Consider the following 8,188-nt stretch of genomic DNA (forward strand, 5'->3'; position numbering starts at 1 on the left):
ATAAGCCCTCAGGTGATGGAGAATGGATGTTTTCTCTTTCTATCAGAAAGGCTTCCAATAGTTATAGAGCACTTCAAAACCCTTGAACACCACTGCTACAAGCTTGGCTTATCTATAATACGAGGGCTGAATGATCCAACTATGACTATTTTTAGCAAAACCTCCCTCTCTCAAACCACCTCTTTCTGCATATCGAGCATTGTGGTTTTAAGAAAAGATATCCTACTTAAAATGTTGCCCTCTTATCTATCTCTCCAATAAGAAAAAGGGCAAAAAAAAGGAAAACAAAGAAACGAAGATTGATAGTGGGACAAAGATCCCGACTCATATCAAATTAATAAGAATTAAACATGCAAATATCGATATTGACAGGAGTATGTATCATAACAATGGACATTTCGTTGATTCTGTTTACATTAAGATTTACGATAGAATGTGCATGACTCCATTCTGGATAGAAATTAGCCAACTTCATTAATTTTTGATGGCTTGACCATGTTTGATCTATAAGCTGGTTCATTGCAGTACGATGTGACTTTGGACATCATTTCTTGGCCTATTCCAACTCAGTTTTTTGGTAAGACGACCTCATCAACTGGCTTAGCTAGGGACTCACCCCACTGTGCCTCACTAGAATTTTTGGAGACATCACGGGGTCATTGACTGGAAGCTCTCTTTGATGACTCAAGCTTGAAGGGAAGAATACATTTCTTTCGACCTTGCTGGGCCCGGGTAACTAAATTAGCTGGGGTGAAAGTATTGTTTAACTACGGGATGAGAATGAATTTGCATTTAGCTCCTTTATTTTATCTCTACCTTTTGGCGCCTCATCTCCCCCTCACCCTCCTTGAGCTCGTGTCTCAAATACAAAATGTATAAATTGTGTTTCTTTGACCCAATCTTGAGATGCTTGATATGGATATTCTTCTCCTTCAAATCCTGCTCGAGCTCCAATAGGTCGTTGGGATTTTAGAGATTACTGAGATTTGAGATTCTTGGGCATGATGAACAACTGATAGAGATTCGTCACCACCATCAATGGATGAAGAGCTAGTCCGCCCCTTCCTCTTGGAGGAAGCCCCTTGTGGGTGGTGAGTGCTGTTAAAATCGCACCTTGAATACTTGCAGGAGAAGAACAAGTTGTGGCATGCATAGAGATGGATAGAGAGGAGGCCAAAGGAGAGTGATGCGACCCCTTATTCTTTTTTAAGTGAGGGGCTGCAGTCAAAACATATATGTTTTCTAACTCTAATTAATTGAGGGTTAGATACGGATACAACTAAATCTTGAAATTACATAATTTCCCTTTATAATGAAAACAAAACTATAAATACAATAGTAAGCTGTAGCAGTATACGAAATTGCCGATATTTTCTTGATCACTTATGGCTAAAACTCCCCCTAAACCTGTACATCATGTTTTGACATGTACAACTTGTCCTTCAAATACAATGTTGCTCCTTTGGTAGCCCTTTTGTAAGTATATCTGCTATTTGTTCTTTTGTGCTCGATCTTGCTACAATTTCTTCGGCTTCAGCTCGTTCCAACATGAAATGATAACCTATCTGAATATATTTAGATCGATCATGATCTATTGGATTTGCTTCCAAGGCAAAGGCACTCTTATTATCACGAAAGGATTTTTGAATATTTTTTTCATGCCCAATGTGGTCATCAGACTGTGGATCCATAACATCTCTAATATACTAGCTCCCTGCGATAGATATTTTAGCTTCAACACTTAGCTAATGTCTTGTATTTCTTACTTCTCCACGATATCACGTTTTTCCCAAATTAAAAACAAAATCCAGAGACTGAACTTCTTGAATTGGAGTCACCAGCCCAAGCAGCATCCGAGTGTCCCATTGTTGATGCAATTTGCAAGTTGACGAGTGACTATAGAAAATGGATGGGAGGAAGACATTTTTGTAAAATGAAGAATATGGGTATCCCATTGTTGATGCAATTTGCAAGTTGACGAGTGACTATAGAAAATGGATGGGAGGAAGACATTTTTGTAAAATGAAGAATATGGGGCACAGTAGGTCAAAGGAAGAACGTGGGTCAAAGTAAGTCCAATTGATTTATCACAAATTAATGGCGGATCTTCTTGTAGTACACATAAAGTTCTATCTTGGATGAGGAGATATTTCATCTTCCTCTTCCACAAGCCAAAATTAGACCTATTCAGTTTTTCTATTTTTGAAATTTCAATCATAACAATTCTACTAGTCAGGTCCAATATTTTTTAAGTTCTAAACAAGTAAGTTTGCAAAAAGGCAAAAATGAAGCACCAAAATTATTTAATATGTGGTCAATTCCTACACACAGAGAGCTCCAATTACTTGATAACCAATATTAATGATACTTGAGTATCCATGAGAGAAAAAGAGAAAGAAGAGAAAAGTATTAAAGGATCGTTTTTTCATTAAAAAAATTGAATCGTAAATCTAAATTATTCTTGATCAAAAAAGAGAGAGAAGAGAAATAATTTAAAGGATCTTTTTTTTAGAAAAAATATTGAATCGTAAATCGTAATTATTCTTGATCGAAGGTTGCGATATCAATAGAAAGCTTCGGAGAGAAGTTTAGAGAATGAACAGAAAGCGAGAGACCTTGAGAAATTAAAAAGATCACATGAACATGCGTTCTAGTAACTAAATAACACCTAAACTAGGGGATATATTGAGGGTATCCTCATTGTCTATGTCAAACGAAATATGAGCACCTTGAGGCTCATTTCCTCGGCAACCCTTCATTAGTGATTTTTTCATTCAGTGGGATAACAAGCCCTACTCTATTTAAATCATTAGTGATTTTTTAATGTGTGGATGAGAATGGAAGCCTAGACATTAGCTGGGGCACAAGTTATGCTACCACAACGACCCCTAGTTATGCTACCCTATCCTTCTTGACATATCACATTCTTTATTCCCTTACCCCATTATCATCATCTACCAACCTTGCCCTCACCTTCTTCAGAGTGTATTTCTGACTCTACTACATACTTGACATCTTCAATCAAGCATGCGTTTAGAACGTACTTAGTCTCTATATGGGGGCTAAGCAATATATTTCAAGGTGATCATTGGAATGTATCGAGTCTTGTATAAGACTAAAAGTACACCACTTACCCAAAAAAAAAGATTAAAAGTACACCCAAAAATGATGAAAAGATCCATAGAATGCACTGTTATGATCACTGGTTATGGAAATCATAGGTGTGGAAGAGCCTCTCTCTCTCTCTCTCTCTCTCTCAATGAAAGAAAAAAAAAAATCTGGTTTCTCAAAAGGCCATGGTCACAGGGTATTCTCAAAATGGGCTTCTAAATCAAACCATGATAAATGAGGAAGGCATTGTAACCCGAGTTAGCTACCATTCCCTAACATCCGGTCAAATGGGCCCTCCAAAAAACCATGCAAACAGTAAGTAATCATGTTGGGTCTTTATGTGCAAGTATACACATGTAGGTTCCGATGTGTGTGCATGCCCATGCATATGGAAGGTATGTTTCTTTGTTACATAAAGCCAAGCTCTTAGACCATCTGAAATACAGAGCGTGAATCATCTTTCAAGGACCAAATAAGTTAACAGGAAATATAAAGGTAATCATATTGCCGTAATATTAGCTTTGGAAAAAAATTAAGAAAATAAACTAATTTTTATGGGTAAAATTCATATACATCATCAGACAATTCGAAAGATATATTCATTTAGCCATTGTTCAACAATAATGGACATAGTCATAAAGTTGGAAAACAACTGGCCCCTTTTTAGATAGCATTCAACTTTTATGAATGACACATTAGTCAGGAAGGGGTATTCAAATATCAAACTTCAAATACTCAAACAAGCTATCTCATTGCCCCATTAACTAGAAATAGTTTGTGACATAGGTCTAGTGAAAACTTGTGCCCTCAAAATCAAGAAAGAGTTGGCTGCTCATTCAATTATTGAGATGATTAGACTTGCAAGAACTATGGAAACTATGGAACATGTGCATACAAAGGATCCATATGAAAAGCCAATAATTTAACAATAATTTACTCTATTTATATCAGTTATGGTGCATATCTGCAACGAAACACACAAGATATATCAACCAAAGATTACGAAAATGCACCTGTTGGAACCTCCAAAAAGGAGTTAAACCAACAAGGGCACCACTGAGTTCATTCCAATGCAAAACCCCAACAGTAGGCACCACTGAGTTCATTCCAATGCAAAACCCCAACAGTAGGCATCACTGAGTTCATTCTGATGCAAAACACCAACATCTGTCATGCGCTTTACAAGGCCAATATGAGTCGGTGAAATTCTCATACTAGTAAAGCAATGTTCTCATAAAATATTCTCATACTAATCATGGAATATATAAGGTATCACTAATAAGAAGAAGACACTTTTCTTTATAAAACAGTGATGCAAAACTCACTATCAATCTATGAAACATTACACTCAACTATGTTTCATGGATTTTTTTTGTTTGGGTGTCATACCTATGTCTAACACGTATTGACCCACTACGGATTCAAATTCTTCTAGCTTCGACTTGTTCAATAAACATTATTACATCATTTTAGAGACTTGCTTTTCTTTTTTGATTTGAGTAGACGTATGCGAAATTTGAAAATGTCCATGGAATTTTAAAATAAGTTATGGACTCAGCCAATTAAGTTTTGTTGATTGTTTCGAGCTACTTATAATTAGATAAGATAGTAAACCTTGTCAAAATTTGTTCTCTTCATAATATCTTCTTCCTCGTGGCATGACGAATCTGACACTCTATACCCATAGTCATAAAACATCGCTCCAAAACAAAGCATTCAAATCAAGTTCCAAATCGAAAGCATGAAGTAAACATTTATTTGAGGAAGCCAAAAAGGTGAAGCTTCAGGGCTAAAAATAAAGCTATCCCTATATGACCGAATTCTTTGTTCAAACATAAGACATTGCCTAGGGCAGTTCATCAGCAATAGTGCAAATTCTTGTTTTTCAACCCAAACAAAATAGATGATGAAGATCAAGATCAGAATAGGAAACGAAGAAAGTTTAATCTAAGGAGCAATTTAATTGGTGGATAAAAACATCCTTAGAGACAACCAGGAAAAGCGCCAAGAAGATGCATTCCTAGCAGACAAATCATATTGTGATAATGTGAAGCACAATGTATAACATATTCCTTGTTTTTCAACCTAGACAAAACACATGACGAAGATCAAGATCAAAATAGGAAACTAAGAAAGTTTAACATACAGAGCAATTTTAACGCAAAAGCAAAAAATTTTATGGATAAAAACATCATTAAAGGCAACCAGAAAAAGTGTCCACAAAATGCATTCCTAGCAGACAAATCATATTGTGATAATGTGAAGCACAATCATGTACGTAACATTACGTTGGGATAAATATAATAAACATAAACTATTTTAGTATATAATTGGGTAGACGCTATGCACTCTCAAGGAAAACAGTGAGGTAAACAGTAGTTTCAAAGACAAAATTTCCCAACGTAACTGTATTGTACACTGTGCACAAGACGTAACTGTTTCCATGTGTTTTGTAATGGTAAAAACATGTGACTAGGCGCTAAGGGCATATAATGGAAATGAGATGACGGGTGACAAAGCTACTGGTAAAGAAAATCTCGGCAAGAGAAATATTCCCATTGCGAAAAATTGAAAAGCGACTTTCAAATTTCGAATCAAGTACGAGATAAGAAGATAAAGATCAAATGATAAAAATCAACATGATCTCGGAAAATTAAAGCGAATAAATATGAATAAGGAATTGCCACCACAAATAAAAAGGGACAAATGAAGTTCAAATTCAACTTTCAATCGACAATGAAGTGAATAGGGTGGCGCAGTGTTTCAAAATACGGACTGCCCAGTGCCAAGGGATCTGGGCGCATCACCCAAGCCTAGGCACACGAAAAAGGCCGAAATCCCTGGGTGCTAGCCTAGGTGCCCAGGATCCTGCCTAGGCACCCGCCCAAGGACTGTGCTTCGCTCAGAGGTGGAAAACACTTTCGGTAGGGGCATTTTTTGCTTTTTTTTTATACTAAGGGATCAAATTTGTTGTTTTTAGGTTTATTTGTAACCTGAAACATATTAGAGACCATTTTAGAGAGAGAAAAACCCCGAAAAACTAATTTTTTGTGATTTCTTTAGGATCAAAGGGTTTCTAAAAATTATGAGAAATTGACCAAAACATCACCCATTGATATTAAATTTAATTTTTGATGTTTTATAAATCCATTGGAGGGTTTTTTAGAAGATTTTGAGTCCTTAAAAGTATCTTTGAGGTGGAAATTTGGAGATTGGGCAAGTAAGTGATTTTTTTCTTTTATTGCTTGTATAAGTTGTATTATTTTGAGATGTCTTCTTCGAGATCTAATAGGAGTAGTGATCTAGAAACATCTTGTCGATATCAGAGGGGATATTGCCCCATGTAAAAAGACTCTTGATGTTGTTAAAGAGGAAATAACCAACTTTTTTAGTATGGTAAAAATGAAAACAGATGAGAAATTTAACTCTATAGTGGAGATTAAGTATGCGGTTCGAGTTAGTTATGATGATGATGATAGTCATGAGGATGGGCAAGGATGTCAAGAGGTAGAACAATCCATTACTCGGGGGAAGGGAAAGGGAGTTGTAATTTCTTCCGGTCCTGAGAGTAAAAGGCCTCGGGTTTGAAGCCTAAAGATAGTTATTTGCCCTGCCTGACCCTGAGGTTGCAGAAGAGAAAACAAAGAAATAAACCACCATTGAAAATAGAACGAGGAAGGAAGAGAGAGATAGAGTTATGTTTCATATTGCTACATGGTTTTATGAGGGAGCATTCCTTTCAATACCACTCGCTTAGGCAGCTTCTATAACTTGGTAGACCAATTGGCCAATTTGGGCCTGAGATGAAACCACCAACCCCATATGAGCTTTTAGAGCCTCTTTTGAAAAAAGCAGTGAGTGTCACGAAGGATGTTGTTGAAGTTAAGAATGATGCAAGCTGTTGAAGTTAAGAAGAATGCATGGGCTCAGTATGGAGTTTCTATTATGATAGATGCTTGGAGTGATAGGAAGAGAAGAAGCCAAAGGAATTTGCTTGTGAATTGTTGTCACATCCCAAGAATTTACAATACTGTTATTCCTGAGATGTGACAGACAAAACATATATACATCTATTGATAGGACAAATTTACAATTGCAAGGTCTTACAAAGTGAATAAAGAAAGCTAGCACAACAACAATATCTTCCAAGGTTGATCTTGATTAGCACTCAAAATGAATCCGCAGTTATCCTGAAAAATATTTACCATAGTTTGATGAGTTTGGCTACTCAATAAGTGATCATCATAATCCTAAAAATAATCATGATTGAAAGATATCAATATTTTCCAAAATGAGATCTATTAACAGAAATGCATCAACACTTTCACTTTCAATAAATACATAATTAAGTATAATCCGAGTAATTGAAATGCTTATAACACTTTTAACGGTAGTACATAATTCAAAGGATTTCGCAAAATACCCTACTGACGTCCCAAGTAGGTCACCTATATACCCCATCAGCGTCCTGATGGGTCCACTTAATCCCTATCGACGTCCCAGATAGGTCCACTTAATCCCTGCAGGTCCACTTATACCTCACCGGCGTACCGGATGAGTCCACTTAATCCCTACCGGCGTCCCAAATAGGTCCACTTATACCTCACCGGCGAACCGGATGAGTCCACTTGCATACTTAAATTATTTCTAAATCTCTTTAAACATTCGAAAGCAGCAATATCATGTACTCAACATATCACTGAAATCATTAATATGAATTTCACTTAAACCATTAATAACAGTCACTCTCTATAACATTTCAAAAATAACCAATCAAATATTTTGGGCTCAAATTTACAAAGGTAGCAGTTTGTAAATGCATTCTAGCATAATTGCCAATTTAATATGTATAGAAAAACTCTTATAGAAATTCAAGAATACGGAATTATCACAATTTATGGGATATCAATCCACAAATAAATATTTCACAACAATACTATAATCAATTGCAAAAATGTCAATTTTTTAAATAATAAGGCAGTCATTTGCACATGAATTTTACAATATCTAAACATTCAAAACAGCAGAAAGAAATATCACAATTTTACTAAAAGCAGAAATATCACATTTATTTCTA

General features: G+C 35.9%; 1 long non-coding RNA gene across 1 annotated transcript; it reads right to left on the bottom strand.

The window, feature by feature from the left end:
* Window positions 1-6,611: 6,611 nt before the first annotated feature.
* On the bottom strand, window positions 6,612-7,305 carry LOC148780954 (uncharacterized). The gene is made up of 2 exons (XR_016060601.1): window positions 7,219-7,305; window positions 6,612-7,009 (listed from the first exon to the last, which is right to left on the bottom strand). It is a non-coding gene; the product is annotated as an uncharacterized LOC148780954 (long non-coding RNA).
* Between the last annotated feature and the right edge of the window lie 883 nt (window positions 7,306-8,188).

Source organism: Amborella trichopoda, chromosome 8 (assembly GCF_054954075.1).
Source record: "Amborella trichopoda isolate Santa Cruz 75 chromosome 8, AtrichopodaSantaCruz75HAP2 v2.0, whole genome shotgun sequence".
NCBI classification, from domain to species: Eukaryota; Viridiplantae; Streptophyta; class Magnoliopsida; order Amborellales; family Amborellaceae; genus Amborella; species Amborella trichopoda.